Raw genomic sequence first — 24,225 nt, 5'->3', positions numbered from 1 at the left:
AGATTGGAATACATAACTAAACCAATTGCTTTATTTATGTGTCTGCATGTGCACTCTGACCAGATTTGTAACCATAGCCATTTTTAAGTCTTTCATAATTTATAGACAGTTATTGTTCTACTCTGATGCTTTTACAAAAAAAAAAAAAAAAAAAAAAAAAGTTCTACAAAGATGTTTTATCTTCAGAAATATTCATGGAGAAAAGTCTGACACCCTAAAATACAAAACTTTAGGTGCTCTTAACTAATCCATGTGTGACTAAATTTAGAGGTGTTGACTCTTGGATTCATATTTCCCAACTGAAACAAAGCTCTTACTCCTAACTGTCCTGCTCAACCAACAGAGGATTTGAAATTACTAAGAAATGAAGCAGACAACATCTGTTGGGGACAACTAAGCCAAATGATTAAATACAGTGCCCACTGACACCTTGTGGCTCTCTAATAATTTTAACTAACTGCCCTCAGGTAGGTATCGCTCTCTGGTTTGGACCTATTCTTCAAATTGGATTTAGCATTTTCTTTGTTGTATTGCTGTTTTCAAAGAAAGATCTTAATCAAAAGTGAAGAAACATAAACAATAGTAGAAACAGAGACACTTTAAAATGGAGCAGGAGCTGCCATCCCAGAGGAACTGCCTGGCACATCTTATGCCTCAAATCTTTGAAATGTTAAAATAGGGCAAAATGACCTTTGCACTTGGCTTAAGCACCTTGTTCCCCCCCCCCAAAAAAAAACACAAAAAACTATTTGCAAAGATAACAAGAAAGCAGATATTACGATATTATGACTACCGGGCTGATGACTACTGGATTGCAAGGTGAAAACATTGTTTAGAATTAGCATCACTGTGTCACGTTATCTGCACCAATAGCAATGCCTCCCTTCTGTTGATGTCACTGTCCCCCTTCCCCTTCACATAAATACCATCGCTTTTGTCTCCTGCTCAGAGCACTACCTGGCTTCTCCCTGAATCAGTGCGTCCCAGTAGCTCCTCTTTTGGATCTCAAATAAATGCTGTTGCCTCTCACTTTGAAAGGCCTTTTTAGTTTGAATTACCACACCTACTGTGTGCCAGGTCCTGGTCCAGGTGCTGGGGTGGAGATGAATTACCACACACAGGAGCAAGGGCTAAGCTGTCTGGCCCAGGTTATCCTACACAGAAGAAGGGTTCTGTTGAGCAGTATGGTTTCCTACCTCTTCACTGCTGCTCACAACATCTCATAAATGCCAGGGCCAAACTCTAGAGAAAGATGGGCCATCAGGAACAAGTCTAGATTTGTCTATGGTGCTACAGCCAGACTGCTCCACAGCCTTCCAAGTCAGCCCCTGAATCCAGAACTTGTGCTGGGGGCCACTGTCTGGAGGGTCTACCTCCTCTTGTCATCCACCGGACAGAGATTTCAAACAGTAAGCCCTGGGCGGGTTCACTGTGCAGTGAGGGTGCAGGGCAGCACTGTTTGGGTAACCAGTGGGGAAGTGAACTTAGGAACTACTGGAGATCATCCATTTTCCTGTTGGAAAAAAGTGGACTGATAGTTTAACAGGAAAGCAAAACTTTTGTTCCATACACAAACCTAAGATGTAAAGGGATGATTTATAACTCTCCTGTGAACTTCATTAATAGAGAAAAGTGACTAAATGTTTCTGATCCACACTGGTTTGGGGACCTGAACGGCCTGGTTTATACCTGCAGAGTCATCAGTTGTGTTGATCAACTGCCCTGTCCAGGAGAGTGGCATTCGTGGAGAAAAAAGGCTATAAACAACTCTAGTCCTGAAAAGGAAAAAATAAACGCTGCTCTAGTACAAAGTGAGAAGTTGCTGTACTGCTGTAGTAAGCACACTTTTCTATATAACTGAAATATGTTTTCATCTAATTAAATAGCATCTAATTACGTTCTTTACAGCCACTGCTGCCACCACTATCTGGAAGTTTTAAGCAAGCAAAGTGTAGATGTTTAATTTCTTACAAGCTAAAACAAATACACTTGTAATGCTGAAAAAAGCATTAAGAAATAAGTATTGGAAGAGGTGTAATGAAATACGCAGGTATTGTCTTCATTCCCTGGAATAATTAATTAATTGAAAATAAATAAAAATTACTTGTTTTCATTGTTAAGCATGTACTAGCAAAGGTTATTTTGTAGAGATACATAGAAACTAAGTCATCAAGCCAATTAGTGTGTGGTCAATACAGAAATCTGGGAGACACACAACTATAAATATATGTAAATCTGTCTGTATCCACCAAAAAGTGACATTTAAATACATAGTGATGTGACTGTTCTAAACTCCCATTTTAATTTCCCTTAGGCCCTTATTATTTGCATTATTTTATCATTTGTGTTATTTTAAATACACCATATATAACATAAATTAAGCCAAAATTTTTTGTCATGTTCAATTAGTGGACTGATTCCCGACAAAGCTGGGTAAGGGACTTTGCACTGAGTTTCTAAAGAGGTCACAATATAAAAATTGTAAGGTATATTTTAGAATTGTGCCAGTCTCGTTATAAGGAACTAGGAGCTGTTTTTTAACCTAACCCCATTTTGACAATAATTAAAACCAATAAGCATCATTTACCCTGAATTGCAGGTTGTCAATCCCAACTCACAATTTTGAAAAGAACAGCATTTTTAAAGTGCTCTTTATAGCCTCAGAAAGTGTGGAGCCATCCAGATAACTGAGGAAGTAGGTGTATGTCAAATACTCCGATGGGAATGGAAAGTAAACATGACAATCTGCGGAGGAAAATGTCCATAAAAATCAGAGTGAATAAGTAAGGGAGCCGACAACCTGAGGTGACTTGGCTGAATGGACGGACGAACAGTTCTATATTCACAGGGTTACAGCCCTGGAAGGTACAGCCCATATTCACAGATGGCCCGTGCCATCTGGAAAAGGGAAAGTTAACTTCAGTACCCTCTGTTTCAGAAGACAGAGTGTCTTCATTTCAGAAAGATTCCCAACAAAGTGAGCTTGAATTGTCTGAAAAACGAACATAGTTGGGACACACTCCCCTGCAATGGTAGATAACTGAGGTTTTATTGCCCTTGTGAAGTCACGAGTGACAGACTTTGCGGAAGCCCTCCAGACAGTACACTAAGTTCCTGCTGAGCCATGAAGGAGCCTGACCTGTAAACAGAGGGATCTCCTTGGCACTTAGCAGTGATGGCTTAGGATCAACCGTGAGATAGTTTGGTTAACAGAGTCTGTCATCACTTCCTTTGCTCTGGTTGGTTAATCCTCAATGAAGCTCTTTCAGTAAAGTACATCCTCTTATTCAATGGGTGTTCAAGTAAAATAGAGACCACCTCGCAAAGTTTTGCAAATAAGCAAATCCAACCACAAAAATCCCGACACTTGACAGACAAAACTCATGAGCATAGTAGATCGTTCGAAAGGTTAGTAGAAGGGAACTTAATCAGTCAGACGGTGCAAAATAAGTTACTTAAAAGCTCCGATTTAAAATAAGTTGAGCCTTCTCTACAAAACTGATAATAATACTGATATTAAGATATTAATAGAAAACTTTCAAAAATGAAAATTTCATATAATTCTTTTTCCTGTATGTGTATTTGGTCAATTCATCACAAACAGTGTGTGACACCATAGAAAAACAGTCCTTAAACTCTCAAAATCTAATTGCATATAAAACAGGGCTTGATTATGACTTGCTTTCATTTTAACTTTATTAGTTCAGACCAGTCATTTTTAAAAAGAGGATTCTGTTTAATTTATATACGTCATTCAGGCACCCATTCTTTCAGTATCACTACTCTTGAGCTTATATCATGAGTGGAAACAAAATGAACATACTTAGTTCTCATGACTGAAAGATTGTATGTTTTTAAACTACTGTGTTAAACAGGTGCATTTTAGCATTTGGGATTCTGAAGGTGTATCTGGACCTGAGGCTGTTCGGAGCTATAGCCACAGTCGGACATTTATGCGTCTGTGAGCCAGGATCCTACAGGTGTGTTTGCAGAAGCTGATGGCAGCCCAGCTTGCCGTTCTCTGCGCAGGCCAGCACCCCCCTACCCCCCGTAGCCCTCGGCCCATGATAGGAGTGGACAGTGACAGAGCCCCCCTCCCCCCAATGCTCAGCCTCACCTATGGTGTGATTTCCTGGATTCACTGGGTGCTGGGGAAGGTAAGGGTTTGGGTTTAAAAGCTCCCCCCCCACACACACACACACCCCTGGTGGCTGAACTTGGAGGTTTAGAACACTGAAACTCCGTCTCTTTCAGCACAGCTTAAATAAAACTCACAGTCGGCAAGGAAGGCTATTTTCAACAAGGGAGAAAAACTGGAACTATGGTTCTTAAACACTTTTTGGCCATGGATTCCTTTAAGAGCCTCATCAACGCTACAGGCTCTCTTCCAAAAAAGGAAGACAGAAAAGAAAAAAAGAAAAGAATCCATATACACAGGTTGCCTGTGTTTCAAAGTCACTGACGCCCTGAACATCCTCCAGGACCCAGGGAAGTCAGTAGTGCTGCAGCCACGTGCTGGCCCCTTGTGGGCCCCTTGTGCCTCTTGTTTTCTCACCTCTGATCCCGCTGGGCTGGTGGGCGGCGGGAGCAGGGCGCCAGGGCAGGACAGGGCACTCTGCCTCCTGACCTACAGCCCTCACACGCAATTCTGGCTGAGAGCTCAGCTGGCTGGGCCAGCTTGGAGTGTCTTCTGCTAACCAGGGGTAATTCACATCTAATTTCTTTTCAACACTTCAGTATCCCTTTCCGATGCTTGATCCAACAAGAAATCAAGTTCTACAGTTGCAGTAAAAATACAATTCAAAACACATACGATACTGTGTTTGTGTCCAATGGACATTTCAGATAAATACCTCAACTGTTTAACAAACACCAAGAAGAAACTGAAATCACCCCAAAGGCATCAGCCTAGAAGTGCTGGCAAAACAGAGTCTGGGAAGGCTCTTAATGTGATTGACAGCTTACAAAGACAGGCGGGTGGTCCCACAGGGCCTGAGTCACTCCTGCTGGGGACGGATGGAGCCACTTACACAGCAAGGACCAGGAACCACAAGCTCAGGACCAAGTGCTCTGCAAGGTCTAAGTCAAATGGCCTTTGTCAGCACTGTGTTGTCACCAGAGGGCAGGGACCCATCTCACAGTTACTGCCAAGTAGCTACTAATCTGTCCTGAAAGCCAGAGGCGAATGACCTCCTTTAAGAAAACAAAAAGCTTTCAAATAGGAAATGCGCTTTCAGGATATTTTAACAGCTGTGATGGTTGCAAAACATACCATGTTCTTAAAGCTGGTTCTTTCAGGTACATTATATGTCCTGGCCGAGAGGACAAATATGTTGGGAATGGAAGAAGGCATCGTGCTACAGAAAAGGGAGAAGAGAGATGGCGATTCGTAAAGAAGACTTTCAGGTGGCAAGAGAGAACTAAGAGGTGACACAGCCACCCATGCTGGCCACGGAGGAGAGGACACTGGAGGCGTGGGCACGCCGGGCGCTGGTGAGTTCCAGGCTCAGTGCGCCCTGGAGGAGAAGGTGAAGGAACAAAACTATTGGAGGCTACACAACGCTGACTCTGACGCCTTTTTTTAAATGTGTATTTTATATGTATATAGAGACACAGATATATACCGATACACATATGTGTGTGTTTGTATTTTTTTGAAGGAAGTTGGAGATCAGATGGCAGATTGAGAAAAGAGGAGATGAAGATAGTGTAAAAAGAAAAAGAAGAACATCAATCAGTTGGAACTCGTTGAAAAACGTTGATGGGCTTTTGGAGCACAAAGGTAGCAAGAAGCAATTTAGGTGTTCCTAGGTAGAATATTCTGGATAAAGAACCAAGAAGCCATAGTAAGTGTCTGATATAAAGTGGTATGAAACACCTTAGTACTTCACGGGGAAGTCGCTGGAGATGTCAGAGACTGATACTCAAGCTGCAGGATCGTAAAGACAGGCTGCGTTTGCTCATCTCTCTGACAACCAAATTCTGGCTACCTCGTGGCTCACCAGGCTGAGTTGGGGAAATAAAAGGAGAAACTGAAATCAGTCAGTCGTGAACCGCACTGGTTGTAGATGAGGGGCCGGCGATTTAAACTATCTTGAAGTTCGGTTATTACGTGCGGGTTTCGATGCTCTTTGGCATCTCAGCCCCCAAGAGGAGCAATGACTGAGAGCAGCTGGAGAAGTGGAAATGGTAAGATGGGGGCGGGAGGGGGGCCGGCGGGGGGCGGGGCGGCCAGCATTCTGAATGGCAGCTTTCCATCAGCAGATGGCCCGTGTTTTAAGGGGCCAGTTGGCAGGGTTGTGTGTCTCCTGACAGACATCTATCAGAAGATAGAAGGCGGAAAAAGCTTGTGTGCACTTCCAGGTGAGAACCACCAGGACAACTCTGAGACCCCCAGGAGGTCATGAAATAGTGGGAGGCTCGTGATGACAAGGACCCATGAAATAGAGCTGAGGTAGAGACGCTGTGTGACAGTGCTGCTAGTGTCTGCAAGTGTCCACACTGAGCCTGTCATTGAATTTGTTTCTCCTGTCTGCAAAACAACATGTAAGTAAAAGAAAATCCTGGCTACAATAATCAAAACAGCATGGTATTGGCAGAAAAACAGACACATAGACCAATGGAATAGAATTGAGAACCCAGAAATAAAACCACATAAATATGGACAGATAATTTTTGACAAAGAAGCTAAAAACATACAATGGAGCAAAGACAGCCTCTTCAATAAATGGTGCTGGGAGAATTGGATAGCCACGTGCAAAAGAATGAAACTGGACTGCTATTTGTCACCATGTACCAAAGTTAATTCAAAATGGATCAAAGACTTAAGCATAAGACCTGACACAATAAACTGCATAGAAGAAAACATAGGTACTAGACTTATGGACCTTGGGTTCAAAGAGCATTTTATGAATTTGACTCCACAGGCAATGGAAGTAAAAGCTAAAATAAACGAATGGGACTATATGAAACTTAAAAGCTTCTGCACAGCTAAAGAAACCATTGACAAAATAAAGAGGCCACCAACTGAATGGGAGAAGATTTTTGCAAACAGTGCCTCCGATAAGGGGCTAGTATCCAGAATATTCAAGGAACTCATGCAACTCAACAACAAAAAAACAAACAACCCAATTGAAAAATGGGCAGAGGACTTGAAGAGACATTTCTCCAAAGAGGACATACAAATGGCAAATAGACATATGAAAAAATGCTCAACATCACTAATCATCAGAGAAATGCAAATCAAAACCACAATGAGATATCACCTCACCCCAGTCAGAATGGCTATCATCAACAAGACAAATAATAACAAATGTTGGAGAGGCTGTGGAGAACAAGGAACCCTCATACACTGTTGGTGGGAATGCAGACTGGTACAGCCGTTATGGAAGGCAGTGTGGAGGTTTCTCAATGAATTACGAATAGAATTGCCATATGACCCAGCAATCCCTCTCCTGGGTATCTACCCAAAGAATACGAAAACATTTAGAGATAAAGACACATGTGCTCCAATGTTCGCTGCAGCTTTGTTCACGGTGGCCAAGAGATGGAAACAACCTAAATGTCCTCGATAGATGAATGGATAAAGAAGTTGTGGTATATATACACAATGGAATACTATTCGGCGGTAAGAAAAGATGATATAGGAATATTTGTGACAACATGGATGGATCTTGAGAGAGTAATGCTGAGCAAAACAAGTCAGACAGAAAAGCAGAGAACCATGTGATTTCACTGATATGTGGTATATAAACCAAAAACAACAAAAGAACAAGACAAACAAATGAGAAACAGAAACTCATAGACACAGACAATAGTTTAGTGGTTGCCAGAGGGTAACGGGGGCGGGGGGTGGGGTGTGGGAGATGAGGGTAAGGGGAATCGAATATATGGTGATGGAAGGAGAACTGACTCTGGGTGATGAACACACAATGGGATTTATAGATGATGTAATACAGAATTGTACACCTGAAAAAAAAAAAAAAAGAAAAAAAAAAGAAAATCCTGATGTGTATGAGTCTGTCTCCAGTGATTTCTGAATGAAGGCCCTACAATTTATCTTTCTCAGTGCTGGTTCACGATTGTTACTGTTATTTTTGTTCTACTAGCACAACAAATGAAAGAGAAGTCAGTGGACATAGGGATTCCAATTTTCCAAATCACTTGTGATTTTTGTCAAAGTACAAACTACACCATTAAGTTCTGGTAATCAGTGTGTGTGTCTCTGGACAGATCACGTGATGATCTAACATTTGTACTTCGATGCCCAAAATGTCTGCTCATCTCTCTATTTTACAAACTAGAATCTGAGCACTCATGCCACATAGTCCATATTCGTATCACCCCCTACGTATTTTAAATAAGTTTGTATAAGCCGTGTTCTTTTTCAGACTGTCATTTTGCTTTTTCGAATTGTTTTCATTGTATTTCATTATTTAAATGATTTCTAGTTTTCTGTATTGCAATACATCCTTCATTTTATAAGAAGACATAAATACTCAGAAAAATCTTCTTTGCTTTCAGACCTGGGATAAATACATTACTTTCCTTGTTTTCCCTCCCTCCCTTCCTTCTTTCAGACTATTTTTTAGAGCAGTTTTAGGTTCACTGCAAAATGGAAGGGCAGGTACCGAGATTCCCCACACACCCCTGCCCCACACGCACTGCCTCCCTGCTGTTAACATCCTTCATCAGAGTGGTACGTTCCTGACAACCGATGAACGTACACTGACATGTCACTGTCACCCAAAGTCCACAGTTTACATCACAGTTCACTCTTGGTGTACATTCTGTGGGTCTGGACAAAATGTATAATGAAACTATGGTATTTTTCCCCCCAACGTTTAACACTATGGCTTATCTGAAATTTGATGCAATTTTTGGTTATAACCAAAATATGTTATTCTTTTTCTTACTGTTTTCTATTTAAACTGTTATTCTATTTTTCTAGCAAGCTTCATTAAGTAATTGATCCTTTCTTCAAAGTTGTATTGTTTATTTATATGTCTTAAATCCACTAAATAATCTAAATCAAAATCTGGAATTTCTACACTATTTTTTTTTGGGGGGGTGCACCTAAAGAACAAAACTTTATTTTCTCACAGTTCTGGCAGCTGGAGGTATGAGGTGTCTATGAGGTGCCACCAGGCGAGTTTCTTCAGAGGCTGCTCTCCGTGCTTGTCTGCTCCCCGCACTGTCACACAGTTGGCCTTCCTTCTATATCTGTCCAAATTTCCTCTTCTTACATACACTATTATTGTTAATCTGTCTTTTTCAATCCAATATTACAGAATTTTAATAATGGTCACTTGTAATAATTTTTTAATTTGTTAAGGCAAGTTTAGCTTCATCTTCTATTTGTTAAAATTTCAGTGTTGATATTCTTGATTCTTCAGTCTAGGTGATTTAACTATCAAATTATATTTTATGAGGATTTTTATTCATAATTTATAAGAATCTTTGAGCCAAGAAGCGGGGGAATTCCTGTGTCAACCAGTCAAATAATATTTTTAAATTCAGCAAATAGTTATTAAGCTCCTACCACGTGTGGGCATCATTCTAAGCTCTAGGACTGCGAAAGTGAGCAAGGGTATGTATACTTTTTTCCAGTCCACTCCTTAAAGTACAATTCAATTCATAAAGGTCAAAGCTCAAATAGAATACAAATACCTAGAACAGCTCCAGGAAGGCTGCCCTTCTCCCAACCCCCTCCCATTACCGGCTCTCACTTCTACCATGTTTACCCGAAAACAAGACCTAGTCGGACCATCAGCTCTAATGCACCTTTTGGAGCAAAAATGAATATAAGACCCGGTCTTATTTTACTATAAGACCCGGTCTTATATTAAAATAGTAAATAAGTAAAATAAAACCGGGTCATGTCATGTCATGTCATGTCATGTCATGTCATGTCATGTCATGTCATGTAATACCGGGTCTTATTTTACTATAAGTCGGGGTCTAATACAATATAACATAACATAACATAACATAACATAACATAACATAACATAACATAACATAACATAACATAACATAATATTGGGTATAATATAATACTGGGTCTTATATTAATTTTTGCTCCAAAAGACACATTAGAGCTGTCTGGACAGGTCTTATTTTCGGGGAAACACAGTTTTAAGTGTCAGCAAAACAAGGGGTTCTAGAAAGGACTTATGAGTGTCACTGGAGCTGAGAAATACTTGAAAGCACTCAGGTAGATGTAATTGTTCATTACACTTTGGGGGAATATTCCAATGTTTCCGCATATTACCTGTTTTCACCTGGGCCTAATCCGCGTACAGAAGCAGAGGCTAAAGGCCACGAAAGCCGGACTGTAAACTGTATATCGGGTTAGGAGACGTGCTTCACTTGACATGTCCTGACCAGCCCAGGACTGTCCTGACCAACATCAGATCTAGGTCAGCACATGTGCAGGCAGAGGTGCTTCCACTGACCAGCTCGGGCTCACAGTGCTGCTTTAATTAGTTTACGACGTCAGTGTGGAAGCCGGGTGGCAGCGCTGGGGCTCCAGTGACGCCTTCCTATGATTTCCGCCGCCACAGACAAGCCCCTGCACGCGGCAGAAGAGACGCGCGCAGTCACAGGGTGGGCGGGACCGTAAGCAGACGGCAAGCTCAGAGTTTCCACGGAAGGAATTACCCCCTGAGGTTAGTACATTGGCCTCCTGCTTATGTTCGCACTAGTATTTCTTAACGTACATGGTCAAGGTCCTAAGGCAAAGTCATTTAAAGACGTTCACATCATGACCCAGGCACGTAAAGCAAAGTCCCGAGGCCGTCCACAGCCACATCTGAAGGCACGTAGCGTGGGCCTAACGCTGATGCTGCTCACCATCCACAGTGATGCCGTGAGTCTGACCCCACGTCCACCCTGCTCATCACCACCCTCCATCAGCGCCCTCAGAGGAAGTGGACATGTGTTGGTGCTTTGCCCAGACTTGTCAGCACATGTCCTGCTGACTGTCGTCAGGTAACTCTCTCCAGCACTTTGGGGGTGTGTGTGTATGCCATCTGACCACTCCATCCCTACTGACAGGAAAGGAAAAGGCTGTTTCATGCTATTTTGAGGAACTCACACTTACAAGTCTACTGCTGAGCACACCTGCAGGACACAATTCATTCCGCAACTCCCACTTTACTCTGAGAAGCAACCTTTTTAAAAGTTGCCTGTAACTTTCATGTTTCTTGGCTTTTATTGAAATTCCAAGTCCACAGTGAATAAGGAAGTACCCCAAACATATAATTACCTTGTAGAGTTTGAGATCTTACAGCTAAAGATGGATTTGCTTAAGGGGATATTTATGTTTCTAAAGACGTCAGTGTTCTGCCCCCTCTCCGTCCTGGTGGCCCATCTCTCACCTGGGGATCTTGTGTGTAGTGTGGTTTCTGGGTTTTTCTTCTTCTCAGCGTGCACACTGAACACCTGACTACAGTAGCCATCACAGCCTGACTGTGAGCGTGGTGGGACCAGCTGGCACCATGACTCAGATTTAATTAATGTTTCCTGGATGAGCACCACGTGTCAGACCCTGAGCGAGGCGCTTGGCACACTTGGCTGAATACGCCATGGACACGTGGGCCTATTTTAAAAGCCCCCGTGTTAACCATGTCTTTCATTTTCTGCATTCTGATGTTTTGACATCTTGGGGCCTTGATGGCTCTGGAGGGAGTACTCTTCCCAGGGTGAGCCAATCCTTAGACATTAGGTCTTGACTTTCAGTGTACCTTTCATATGCAAACCAGCCAAGGCCACACGCCCAGCCACCTCTTTAACTGGCTCTCACACGCAGACCACTACCCACTCCAATCAACTCAAAGCCAGGTCCCAGACAACCAGGAACCCCCTGGGTCCCAGAGACCTCTGAGCTTACTCCAGGTGGCCAGTCCTAAAGCTGTTGGCCTTGCCTCCCCTGCTCTTTCCAGTGGAAACCACAACACAATGAAGGCTCTTGTCCACATACCCTCACTCCTTCTGCCCCCCTCTGACCACACTGCCTCCACACATGGCCCCGAGCGCCACCCTGTGAGTATAATAAACTTCTTCCTCTGTGGCAGTCATTGCCATGCCTGCATGTCTTACCATCCCTGATTAAAACAAATCCTGGCTACCATTAAATCACCACACATAATCATAGAATTGGCAGCTAAAATTATTCTGGTTTTCTTTCTTTCCACCCTCTGTGTTCAGTCAAAACAAGTTTTAAACTTTTTGCCATTTGTCTGGCCCATGTTAACAATACTTAATAAAAGTAAGTACATGTATGTTCCATTAGTGTAGAACCCAAAAGCTTTACTTAAAGGTTATTTGCTTCTGTGTGAAAGAGCCAGCTCTGGTGTATGTACCAGGTCCCTTCACAGCACCCATCGCCATGCCACCCTGCTTCACCTGTACATGGGGGGAGGCAGGGAAGGCCCTCTGTCCCCTTCATTCATCTCCCTGCTGAGCCCACGGGCTACATGACTCTTAGAAACCCAGCAGTGACCTGTTGGTTACATGGGCTTATCAGAGGTCCCGCATTTCATGGACTGGAATCTGGGTGTGTCTCTGCAGGTCCACCTGTGCTGTCCAGACACGGTGGGGTCACATGGCAGCGCTCACTTCCTTTGCTCTCAGGACGGCCTCAGAGCTGCGGCTCAGCCAACCTTCCCTGCCATTCCTCCTGCTGCAGCTTCATCGAGCTTCCTGACCTTGGCCTAGAAGTGCTCGGTGCCTGCCCATGGAGCAGCAAGGAAGCAGAGGCACTGACAGGTGGAGGTCTGTATAGCCCACCAGGGTTTTGTCTTTTCCTTTGTCAAATGTCAAAATGGCCTTTTTTGGACTTAAAAAGTGGACTGTAAGGCAAGGCCTTTAAGTAGGCATATACCTTCTTGGGGGTATATACCCAGACAAGGTCACAGTCCTGAGTTTCTGTTTCAGAGGAGCCTCCTGAGTCAGGCAAGGGTACTTACTGCCTGTTCATCCTGGTACGTGTTACATATACAATAGGCAAGTATGTGAAATGGAACTAAGCATAAAATTCAAGCAATTAATGATTTTGGACCCTACAAAAGAACCAAGATGGAAGTTGTTATAAATCCCTCAGCTGTCAGAGAGCAATAACAGCCACAATGGAATTTCTTCTGCCCTGAACCAGTTTTGTAACGGTGTAGAATATTTTGAACAGGGCTTTGAAATAAACTCCAGGATTTAATGCTTTCTGTGTGTGGAATTCCTGTCAATGTCATAATTTTAAGGATAGTTTTCTAACCTTAGAAAAGTAAGTAGGGAATGACTTGACGTGTCTCCGTGCCTTCCATGGGAGGACATTCACCTACTCATTCTGTGGATACTCGATCAGATTAGCTACAGGTCCTGGACTATCGTAAAGTGACACCGAGTAGAGAACCAGACAGAAAAAGTCCTGGCCTTCCTGGAGCTCACAGTCTAACCAAATGAACGACTACAGGGATGAATGGATGACGAGTACGTGCTAGAGGTAGGCAGGTTAGGGTGCATGAAACTAAGTGGGTACAGATGAGCATACTACACTGTGAAGCTTCTTTCTTTTTCACATTTTAACATTTCTGAACTCAGGATGTTTCTTAATATTAATGGCACCTTAAAATTGCTGACAACTCAGGAGTACTCCTGGCACAACTGTCACTCCCCACATATGCATGAACTTGGTCTGGGCTATTTATTTTGTTATAACTTCTACCAAGTTATGAGCATTGTTGTCACTATTCATGTTTTGTTTAATTGCCGTTTAAATGGTTTTTAAAAAGATTACACTATGATTTGGCACTGAAACATGCTACTGTGTATGCACCACAGCACAGAAACAGAGCAATGGGGCATAAATGTTATATTACTATTACAGGAAACATTTATCTTTGGCATTTCCACATTACCTTGCAATGCAAAACCCAAACACTTTATCAGACTGAAGAAAGACACAGAAGATGAATCTGAATTACAGTTTATTACTGAGATATATACAAACTGATCGCCTATTATGCCTAAGCAATGCTACTGAACATACCAGCAGGAAAAAGTACCCAAATCCACAGAGAGATGAAGGAAATTTAAAAGCACTGAGAGACCAGTGTGATCCAATCAAGCAGTGTCATGGAACCATCATTAAAAAGCCATGTCATTATAAAACTGGCAATATTTTCCATTTCCTTTTGTATAAAATAAAAATAATACTATGTCTTACAATGGATGTTTTAAGAGTTGGTGATACATGGCAATAAAGATGGATTGGTGGTTAATGAGAAGTTTTATAAATAGAATAGAATACAGAGTGAAAGGTTGTAGATACTGGACAGTTACAAGTTAATGAGGTATTTGCCTGAACCCAACGTTAGGCAAACTGTGCGATGTCAATAATTTGGTAGAGTTTTGTAGATCACTAGTCATTTTAAATAAGTCTAAGTTCATTCTTTACCCCCCAACGATATTTTTGGTACATTTTGCATTCTGGTGCAAGAGTGTGACAATGAGTCCAGCTCACGCTCTACTTTCCCAACTTTAATTAGTGCTGCTCCAGTTTTGGGCAGTTTAGAGATGTTAGAGGGGAGATCCTGGGGCGGTCTTCTAAACTCAAACTTTATCGCTGCTATGGGAGATCGAATGAAATAATTAGACAGAGAGTCCATTTGAAATCCCAAAGCGTGTGGACGGGTTTTTGAGATTCTTAGCACTAGAGTAACATAAGTATTTAATAAAATGCCAACCACAGGGATATGTTTCCAGGCAGTAAATGGTCGCAGCTCAAAAGTGCATTTATTCCTTTCTGGGCTTAGTACTGCCAATCATTTTGGAACCAGAGAGAGTTGAAACTATACCAAGGGAGAGAAGATACACACAAACACACACATACACACATACATACATACACACACACACACACACAGACACACACACACGGGAAGGGAAATGATAAAACAATGGCCATAGATTTTAGGAGCAGACACAATTTTTTTAGGCACAACTTCAAAACATACTGTGTCACAACTGTGACATCAATTTTTGGTACTGTTCAGCCAAGTGACAACTACCTAAGTATAAAAGTGAGTAATCAAATCCGAAGTAGGTGTGTGCCATTGCCAACACAACAGGTTAAGAGTTTCTATATGGTGAGCACATATCTTCAAGAGTGTTGACAACAGGCTACGGCATATACATAGCATGTCACACTATGGACAAGGCTGCTTCCTGCTCCCAGGGCCCTGAGTTCATTTCCTTTCTGGTCAGCAGAGGACAATCCAGTGGGTCCCTGGACTAGCATTACCTTCCCCAGTGATTCGATTCAGTCTTTCCTTTTATGTAGGCTGGCTTGTGTCAGAAATTCTCTGAGAGCTGTACAGGACAAGTGTGTCAGAGTAAACAATGAAAGGGGTGTGTTGCTGCCAACTGGTGGGGTGTATATACATATATGCAGACCTAAAATAGACTTGATGACTGCGAAGGTAGACACTGCTCTGTAAGTGCCAGTGAGGGAAACACTGGGTTACCTGTGTTCTAGAAGCAACTTATCTGAAAGGGTAAGGAGTTTATATGTCTGGAGATATCCCTCTGATTTACATGCTGGGGGTTGGGGGTGTCTGGGAGTCCCTGATTTCACCCTTTGGTGAAGGGAACACCTGCGAGGCACAGGCATACACTGGGGGGTTCCCAGAGTAGAAGATATTCTATAAAGAGGTCTGATCTATGTTGCCATACTTGCATTTCCTAGTCTATTACAACACAGGTGACTCTTCAGAGGGGCCGGGCGACAGCACACAGTAGTGGTAAGAAGCATGGGCAGGGGCTCAAACATATCCAGGTTCAAATCCCACCCCTGTCATTTACTTGAAATACAAGCTTGGGAAAATTACATAAGCTCTAAACTCTAAAATAAGGGAAGTAATAACACCTTATCAGAGTGATTGTGAGAATTAAAGTAATAACATATGTAAAATACCCAGTGCTATATCCAGCACACAGGATGTGCTCAATTTATGGACACTGTTCTGTCACCATGGACTAAGGAAGTTTCCTTCTTTTTGTGATGTAAACATTCTTACAGATGTGCTGTTACCTGTTACCTGGTAACAGGACAAGGTGCTGATGTCCTTGGCCAAGGGTGTCTGCAGGGCACCAAAGTTGGTGTTATGAAGTTGTCTCGTGGTATGAATATGTCTTGGAAAGAAAGAAATAACTGAGAGCCACATGTGTGATCAGAAAGGTTTCCGATTGATTAGAATTAGACAGAATTCAACACTGAGGTCGGCTAATTTCAAGCCCATGTGACATCCACATTACTACCTCTACTCTAAGCTACTTTATGATTGATGTGGTCCTACACTCTTGTGTAAAACTCAATTCTAGTGCTAATTATTTCGCTGCATTAGAAGTTTTGTAAAGCAAATAATCCCCACCTAGTAACCCATCTTGTTTTGAAGAAACTTTCTCCTATCTTCAAGTGGGTATACACGCTCTGTATTCTTTGTTTCCACCTCTCACCCTAAGAGCTGGGCCATGACTTCCCCCTTTTGTGTGCTCCCCAGCACCCAACACTCAGGGAGAGCCCATTACAAGTGTGTGGGGGTAAGAAAATATTCAAGACGTGCCACAACCACTGGCACCTTGGACACAGTGGTGACTGGGGCTTTAATTGGAAGGTAAGGTAGACAGACTTAAATTTTTGAAGCTCTAAGAGCACAGATCTTGGGGGAGAAAACATGGGGACACTGACTACCTGCCGCACTGCTTTCAAGCAAAAGCCACAATGGTCCCCAAGAGGTTCCCACAGAGGAATTTCCTCAAGGAAGGGCCTGTGTCGGGAATGCTGCTTGGGTCAGAAAGTAGCATGGGTTCCTGCACGCCCACATTCAGGACATGCGTCCCTGGCGGGCAGGGTGAGCTGCCTCTCTTTAAAGGTAAGAGCGTCGGGGACCACCGAGTCTGGCTCCTAGAGTCTCAGCATCAAACTTTCTCCTGGAACAAAACGTCTTTCAAACCACATGGAGGCTGGAGAAGGATGGAGGATGGGGATGCCGCCAGCTGCTGCCGGGAGACTGCCCCCCCTTCCCTCAGCCCCCACCCTCTTTCTCACCGGGACAGCCGCCCCGACCCCGCAGCCCCGCCCCGCGCCCCGCCCCGCCCCCGGCCCCGCAACCGGCCCACCCCCGGCCCGGGAGCAGAGCGCTTCAGAGCCACGTCCCGGGCTCCGCGGTACCCCGCGCCGGGGGGCGAGCGGGGTCGGTACCTTAGGAAGAGGCCAGGGCACCGGAGCTCCAGGAGACCAACAGCATCGCTGGGACGCCGCCGCCGCTGCCGCCGCGGGAGGCCACTTGGCCGATCCGAGAGCGAGAGCCGGTGGGGACCCGGCGCCGCCGCAGCCTGCGCCGCTCGCGCCCCCAGCGCTGCGCTCAGCTCGCTGCGCCTGGGCTCCGCTGCCGGGCGACCGCCACTGTCAAGCAGAGCCCCGCCCCTTGCGCGTCGTAATTGGCTGCCGGAGTCGCTGGCTCCGCCCCCGCGCCGCGCCCTGCCGCGCCGGTGCGCGCGCCGCGCCCGCGTTCTCCGGGAGCCGCCGGGGAGGTCCCGCGCTGGGCGAGGCTTCCTGAGGGCGCGGCGCGCGGAGCCTTCGCTCCCGGGCCTGCGGTGTCCCTCTCCTGGGCCAGCCCAGAGATGAATGGACGGCCGGAAAGGAAAGACACCGAGGAAACACCTTCTCTAGGGGAGGACGGTGGCTGCCGCAGTTCTGGTGTGGAATCCTAATTATGTAAACACATTTATTAAGGGAGCCCAGGGAAGGCTGCCGAGGGTGGGGCGTTGGAATTCCAGCCACAGGGTTTTTTTGTTTTGTTTTTGCTGGTTGTTTTTCTAACCTGAAGGTGCTCGCACACACCACCTAAACTTCTTCATGTTGCAAAGAAAGTAAATCCAGCTCAACAACGTGTCCAAGGTCACAGAGCAAGAAGGTTGATTCCACGCTTCTGTACTAAATCAAAACTGCCTCAGATTTTATTTCTTTCAGTCATGGGGGAGATGATTCTAATATGTGATGCTCTGTATACGTGTAATGAGATTAATTAAAAATCCATAGAGACAGGAAGTAGGTTAGTGAATGCTGGGGGTGGGGTGGGGATGAGGAGTGACTAGTAATGGGTTGGGGTTTCTTTTTGGGGTGACTAGAATGTTCTGTAATTTGATAGTGATGATAGATGCACAGCTCTGAATATGCTAAAAGCCACTGAATTGTGTACTTTAACTGAGTGAACTTTATGGTATATGAATTCTATCTAAATAAAACTCTTATGGAAATATATCGAGAATGATAGTGTTTTGGGGAAACCCACGTAAGCACCTAGTAGCTGGAGTATGGCACAGTTCTGTTCTTTGTGGGCAGAAAATTTATGTGCATACACCCATTCATTCCATAAACCATGTCCATCTTTACCAGGTACTCTGAAGGGATACAAAGATTAATAATGCATGATCTGTGCCATCAAGGACTTGCCAGCCTATGGAGGGGGAAGCCATTATAATACAATAAGGTACCTCTTATTCCAGGGCAGTAAGCCAAGTGTCGGTTTAGGGTACTAAGACCTAAGGACAAACCTTGGCAACAGTCATAGAGAGGCTGGAGAACAGTGTTTGTTCTATTTTAACAATGGCTAATGTGGCCCAATGAGAGAAGTGTGACAGGAAGTGACGCAGGACAGTTGCTCACAGGATAAAAGATCACCCTCAGTTCAAGAGGGGGAACCGAATTGTGAATTGAAAATTTAAATTACTATGGGTCTTTCCCATCCCTGGTAGAGTATGTAATTTTGGTGAATAGTCTTCATCTAAATCCAGTTTCATCATCTCGTAAGGGCACGATCATGTCATTAACTGACCCTTGTTTCTACCTTCCTAATACACAAAGTGCTTTCCTGCCTTCTCTCTCTGGAAACTGGAGTGGTGAGGGGAAGCCTTATGGCTCCTAAGTGATGGAGCTGGGACAGACCTTCATTTCCTGGGTATGGGTTCCATGTTCTTGACATTATCAACCTTTTGAGTTCAGAAGCTTCCTTAGACAGCAAAGAACTCTGCAGCTAGAAAAGCTTTCTAAGCAGCAGCAAATGAAGCCTGTGTTTATACTTGGAGTTGATCTCCTTTTTGATGGGGAAGTAGGACTGTTACAGGCCCTAAGGGGGTGGTGGGAACACAGCTACGGATCTCCTTAGCTCCTCCACCTGTGCAGGAAAATCCTGGATTCCGGATTTTATAAAAAGATGGCTCTGCTATTTGAAAACTGGAGGCTGCCTATTTATATTGTCAGAATACAATTGTCAGCATACTAACAGCACTGTCCTTTTCCTCCACCTTTTCTTCCATCCCTCATGGGACTGTGAACACCTTTTGAAAACAGGTCCTGTGCTTTGTTAATTTCCTTACTTCCCCTCTCCACCCTTGCATCCCCATCCATCCTCACCAGAGCCCCTTTTCCACTCTCTTCCCATCCTCAAAGCCTGGGACCCAGTAGGCCCTCATGAATGTTTGTTGAATGTTCAATATTGTTTCATCATCAAAAATTGTTTTGAAACTAATTGTTTATAGTGCTCACATACATTATGAAGTATGGATATTAATTGGTCCATAGAGCATGTATGCTTTAGAGCTTTGGGACATAGTTGTAGGAACATTAGAGAATTACATTCCACACTTGAATAAGCTATGAATTGAACTCTAGATCTAAATGCCTGAAATTTAAAAGTTAGTCTTAATCTAGGAAAGCACAATACTAATATTTTAAGAGCAAATAAACTAAGCACTTGAGAGCAGAGTCATTTTAACATTTATTATAAATTTTTTTTATCTCTGAAGAGATAACTTACTAGTGGTTTTAAAGGTCTTTGAAATCTTTCCTGAACCTTCCTCGTTTCTTTTCCTTTTTCAGTTTCTCCTTTTAAGCTAATTTGTATCTTGAACAGGATTCTGATATTTAATTAACACCTCAGCATTACAATTCTCTTTTTCATAAATTTCTGTGCAAAAATCTAGGGAATCTGAAGGGATGGGGGAAATGCTAATCTCCCTAGAGTCTAAAGCCTGGAGAAAACCAGTGAGGAGGATGGAGCTGTTCCTCTTACAGAAGCAGATGTTGTCCCTCCCTGAGGAATTATTATGTGTTGGAAGAAATGAGATAATAAAAATTAAAAAGCTACTTTGTGAATGTTATCAAATATCATTAGCACCAGCCAGATAGACCCCTAAATAGTTTTTACTGATCAAAGCAAAAGCAGATGAACATGACGGTTTTCTAAATATGTTCAGGAAAAAATAATTTGAGCGAAAGTGCTGACCTAATTGGGCCACACATGATGGTGTGTGGGAAACAGTCCTTGGGAAGTGGGAAGTATGTTGTTAGATGGACTGGGCTGGCTGTCAGCTGTCAACTCTGCCCCACAGCCAGAGCCAGGGCTTTGCAGCCTTCTCAAACAGGCTTTCTCTCTTCCAGGTCACACAGCCAGCCGAGAGTTACTGGATCTACTGCCCCTTCGAGATTTATGGGACCTGCTTCTGTAGATGAAAAGCCAACCAAAGTTAGGATGAGAGGAGGAACCAAAATGCTTCCCTGCTGAGCTATCTGCCAGATCCCCGGGTTTTTAATCAACCAACCATGAGGTTCCTCGCTGTTCTAGGAAAATCCACTTACCTTATGGCAAAATTTCTGGAAGGATGCCAGTGGATATTCACTACAAAAGTAACCTGATGAAAAAGCAATTTTGTAAATAGTGTAAACGTGAAAATTATGAAGTTTTTTTTTTTTTTAATAAAAAATAATACTACAATTACAGACTGTAAAAAATTAATAGTGGGGACTATTCCCCAGCTGAGACGTGAACACTCAATTCTGTTTGGATGATCAAGGAAGGGGTCATGATGGAGGTGGGTTTTAAGTTGACAATGAGCCATGAGTGAGGAGTAGTAGTCTGAGTATGAGAGGGGAAGAAGGAGCATTACATGTTGCATGAACAGCACCTGGAAATTCCCAGGGTGTGCAAATATGTAGTTTCAGGCAAAAGTAAAATGCCTTGATGTGGGTGAAGTATGGAGGGGGTACATGGTTCTGTTCATCTAAACTGCTTATACATTACCTGCTTTTGTATATTTGCACATTCCCTACTCCTTCTCCAGGAAAACTGATACATATTTAAGAGAAAAAAACAGGCTTGAAGTAACTTAGCTGTTATCATAGAGAATAAGAAAATAAAAATTTTCATATTATGTGAAAAGAAAGTCATGTATGATATATAATTATTCAGAATAAACCACTAAAAGGCTTTTCAATAGAATAAAAAAGAATAGTGATCCCAAAGGAAACTACTGTTTTGACATTTAACTGGGAAGACAGCCAACATTTTAGATTAAGATTATAGCCCTTGCTTTTCTTCTGGAAGAGTTCATAATGATTATTCAGAGAAGATGATGTTTGCAATTCTAGTTACCTTCAAATGATAATAAAAAAACAAAACCCAATGGATGCATATGTATAAAGGAGAGTGACACTGAAATAATTTCCATCCTTTTAATAAATGTCTTGAAGCACTTTTACGATATAGTTAATAAATGTCTCTCAAAAATGAATTTTAATTATCCTTTTTTATTAACTCTCTTTTTGCTTACTTTCTAAACTAGTTGAAATGGTTCCATTTATTTCCTTTGCTTTTTTTCTTTTTCTGTCTCTTGGCCTGTAAGAATTATATTTAATGTCACTGGGAATGGCTGAGGAGAAAATTACCAGGTATTAATCTTTGAAGAATCCCAAAGAGTGAGAGTGGTGCAGAAAGATGGGAAAAGATAAAATTTAAATCCAATTTTCCTGAACAGAAAGAGGTAGTTTCTGCAAAATCATCTATGAGCTTGATGAGGATTATGAGTGAGGATCTAGGCCTGGTTATGCAAAGTCTGGATGTGAACACCTAATAAAAAGTAATGACCACCAGAATCCAGTAGAGATTATTGAATAATAAGTCATGTCAGATTAACCCTCTGAGTTCCCCCAGGTTACACTGATAGGTCAGAAACAGAACAAAAAACAATAGAAAGATTAATGAAACTAAGGGTTGGTTCTTTGAAAAGATAAACAAAATTGACAAAACCTTAACTAGACTAACCAAGGAAAAAAAGAAAGTACCCAAATCAATAAAATTGTAAAGGAAAATGGAGACATTACAACTGATACCACAGAAACTCAAAGGTTATTAAGAGGCTACTATAAAGAACTACAGTCAACAAACTGGACAAACTAGAAGAAATGGAAAATTTCTTAGAAATACACAACCTACCAAGACTGAATCAGGAAGAAATAAAAAAATCTGAATAGACCAACTAGTAAGGAGATTGAATCAATAACCAAAAATTTCCCAATGAAGAAAAGCCCAGGACCAGATGGGTTCACTGATGAATTTTACCAAACAAAGAAGAATTAACACCAGTCTTTCTCACATTCTTACAAAAGGTCAGAGGAGGGAACACCCCACTCCCAAACTCATTTTATGAAGCTAGCATTATCCTGATACCAAAAATAAAAAAGGACACTACTAGAAAAGAAAACTACAGGCCAATTTCCCTGATGAATATAGATGCAAAAATTCTCAATAAAATAATAGCAAACCAAATTCAGCAGCACATTAAAAGGACCATTCGCCATGATGAAGTGGGATTTATCTCTGGGATGCAAGGATGATGGTTCAACATATGCAAATCAATCGATATGATACATCTCATTAATAGAATGAAAGAAGAGAATCATATGATCATCTCAATAAATGGAGAAAAAAGCATTTGACAAAATTCAACACCCATTCATGATAAAAACTCTAAACAAATTAGGCAAAGAAGGAACATATATAAGCATAATAAACACCATATATGACAAGCCCACAGCTAGCATTAAGCTCAATGGTGAAAGGTTGAAAGCTTTTCCTCTAAGATCAGGAACAAGACAAGTGTGGATGCCCACTATCATCACTCCTGTTTAATTTAACACAGTATTAGAAGTTCTAGCTAGAGCAATTAGGCAAAAACAAACAAACAAACAAACAAATAAGTAGTGTCTGAATTGAAAAGGAAAAAGTAAAATTGTCTATTTGTAGATGACATAATTTCATATGTAGGACTTGCTAAAGACAACAAAAAAACCTGTTAGATCTAATCAATGAATTCAGTAAAGCTGCAAGATACAAAATTAGCATACAAAAGTCAGTAACATTTCTATACACTAACAATTTTCCAAAAAAGAAATCAATCCCGTTTACAATAGAATCAAAAACAATAAAACTCTTAGCAATATGAGTAATTTTCACTAAGGAGGCGAAAGATCTCTACTCTGAAAACTGCATAACATTGATGAAAGAAATCAAAGAAGACACAAATAAATGGAAAGGTATCCCATGTTCATGGATTGGAAGAATTAGTGTCTTTAATATGTCAATACTATCAAAAGCCATCTATAGATTCATTGCAATTCCTATCAAGATTCTAATGCCCTTTATTTATTTATTTTTTTAACAGAAGTAGAAAAAACACTCCTAAAATTTATGTGGAACGACAAAAGATCCCAAATAGCCAAAGAAATCCTGAGAAAGAGAACAAAATTGGAGGCATCATACTTCCTGATTGCAAGCTATAATATAAAGCTATAATGATCAAAACAGTATGGCATTGGCATAAAAACAGACAAATAGACCAATGGAACAGAATCAAGAGCCTAGAAATAAACCCAAGCACATATGGTCAACTAATATTTGACAAGGGAGCCAAGAATGCTCAGTGGAGAAAATGTAGTCTTTCAATAAATGGTGCTGGGATAATTAGACATTTTACATGTAAAGGAATGAAACTGGACCTATATCGTACACCAATCACAACAATTAACTTAAAATGAATGTAAGTCCTGAAACCATGAAACTCTTAGAAGAAAACATAGGAATAAAACTCCTTACATGAGTCATGGCAATGATTTTTTTGGATATGACACTTAAAACACAGCAACAAAATAAAAAGTAAACAGGTGGGATTATATCAAACTAAAAATCTTTCGCACAGCAAAAGAAACCATCAACAAAGTGAAAAGACAACCTACAAATGGGAAAAATATTTGTAAGCCATATATCAGAAAATGGGTTAATATCCAAAATATATAAAGAACTCATGCAACTCAATAGCAAAAGAAACCCCAAA

General features: G+C 42.0%; 1 protein-coding gene and 1 long non-coding RNA gene across 2 annotated transcripts in view; one reads left to right on the top strand and one right to left on the bottom strand.

Moving 5' to 3' along the window:
* The window catches only part of FRY (FRY microtubule binding protein), a 439,561-nt gene extending 422,125 nt beyond the window's left edge, over nucleotides 1-17,436 (bottom strand). Inside the window, exon 1 of the mRNA XM_074330087.1 lies at nucleotides 17,258-17,436. The gene's annotated coding sequence lies outside the window, so the exon portion shown is untranslated. The remainder of the gene's footprint in view (nucleotides 1-17,257) is intronic.
* Nucleotides 17,437-18,569: 1,133 nt separating this feature from the next.
* LOC109457002 (uncharacterized) lies at nucleotides 18,570-20,823 on the top strand. Its single transcript, XR_002138942.2, has 2 exons — nucleotides 18,570-19,016; nucleotides 20,498-20,823. It is a non-coding gene; the product is annotated as an uncharacterized LOC109457002 (long non-coding RNA).
* Nucleotides 20,824-24,225: the final 3,402 nt, after the last annotated feature.

Source organism: Rhinolophus sinicus, linkage group LG04, assembly GCF_036562045.2.
Source record: "Rhinolophus sinicus isolate RSC01 linkage group LG04, ASM3656204v1, whole genome shotgun sequence".
In the NCBI taxonomy this organism is placed as follows: Eukaryota; Metazoa; Chordata; class Mammalia; order Chiroptera; family Rhinolophidae; genus Rhinolophus; species Rhinolophus sinicus.
This window is presented reverse-complemented; position numbering and strand designations above follow the sequence as displayed.